We start from the raw sequence: 1563 nt of genomic DNA, 5'->3' as shown, positions 1-1563 counted from the left end.
TAGGCTTAGGGTCGTGGTCTCAGGGCCACGAGATCAAGCCCCCTGTCAGGCTTCACGCTGAGCATGCAGCCTACATAAGATTCTCTCTCTCTCTCCTTCTCCCCTGCAACTTGCATGTGCTCACATGAATGCATTCACTCTCTCTAAAAACACCACCACCAACAACAACACAAGAACAACAAGCTTAAAGTTAGAACAGCAACGAGTCAGATTGCTGCTGGAGTTCCTGAATATACCAGGGGTCCATGCTCTCTCACTGCGAGGCAGGACCCAAGCACGACTGTGCATTTAGGTATATTTATGACCAAGAAAAGTCGGAGAGAGGGAAACCACTGGAGAACAGAAAGAATTAAGAGCTTTTCATCAGGCAATCCCAAAGCACTCTGCCCTTTTCCTCTTCTTGGCCTCTGTATCCTCTGTGGTTCTTGTTCCATTTGAACTTGTAACAATTTCAAATCACTCCTTCCTATTTCTGCTTCTCATCATCTTCAGACTTTCTGGAGATTGATGAGACATTCAGACCAAATCTTTGAGCTCTTTCCTTTAGTTTATCCAGGTTAACCATTGGTTTGGCATCAGATGGCAGGCCTTTTAACCCACGGAGCCACCCAAGCGCCCCAGATGACAGGCCTTTTGATGGAACTGAAGAAATCCCAAATCTCACTGCCCAGGCAGTGGTCTTACTCTCCAAGCTCACAGGTGCATTGAATCATTGACCTCTCTTCTGCATTCCCTGGGTCTATGGTATCTCCGATGTAATTTTTACCACTTTCTTCTCTGCTGCCGCCTCTTAGGAGTTCTTCCTCTTTGACAGACTGTTCTGTGGGCTTTGGTTCGTCCTCTGTTTCATCTCCCAGTACATCTTCATTTGTCTCCTCTTCAGCATGCTTCCAAGACATGCCTGGGTGGCTCAGTTGGTTAAGCATCTTGCCCTTGGCTCAGGTCATGATCCCAAGGTCCTGTGCCTGAGTCCCACATCGGTCTCTCTGCTCACTGGGGATCCTGCTTCTCCCTCTCCCTCTGCCTGCTCCTCCCCCTGCTTGTGTTCTCTCTCTCTTCTCTAATAAATAAATAAAATCTTAAAAAAACAAAAAGATTTGCCTGGAGCCTGTAATAAGATTTTATTTTATTTCCTTAGTCTCCAAACCATGAACAACACATTGCTGCTTTAGTTCAGCAAGCTTCAGATTATGGGCTCCACCTTCTGCCATCATCTTGTTACCCTTCTAAGTCCACTCACAACTGCACTTAAAAACAAACAAAAAAATTGTCTTGGAAAAGACATAAAAGAAATGAAGAACTAAATGGAAAATTTGGAACTGAAAAAAGTAGAAAAAAAAAACCCTCAGTGGATGAGTTCTGTGGTAAAATGGAGAGGACAAAGGAAAGAATCAATGAACTTGAAGACAGAATAATAGAAATCACCCAACCTGAGCAGAGAGAGAATAGATTGAAAAAAAAAATAAATGAAATCTCAGGAGTTTGTGGAACTTTAAAGAAAACATCTAATATTTGTGTCACTGTGATGTGGAAATGGTGGGTATTGGAACTGGTGGTCCAGAA

The 1563-nt window shown here is 43.6% G+C and overlaps 1 pseudogene; it reads right to left on the bottom strand.

Annotated features, from left to right (window-relative positions):
- Positions 1 to 363: 363 nt before the first annotated feature.
- On the bottom strand, positions 364 to 1214 carry LOC123940661 (annotated as a pseudogene).
- Between the last annotated feature and the right edge of the window lie 349 nt (positions 1215 to 1563).

Source organism: Meles meles, chromosome 4 (genome assembly GCF_922984935.1).
Source record: "Meles meles chromosome 4, mMelMel3.1 paternal haplotype, whole genome shotgun sequence".
Taxonomy (NCBI): Eukaryota; Metazoa; Chordata; class Mammalia; order Carnivora; family Mustelidae; genus Meles; species Meles meles.
The sequence above is the reverse complement of the archived record's forward strand: the minus strand, read 5'-3'. Positions and strand labels throughout refer to the sequence as shown.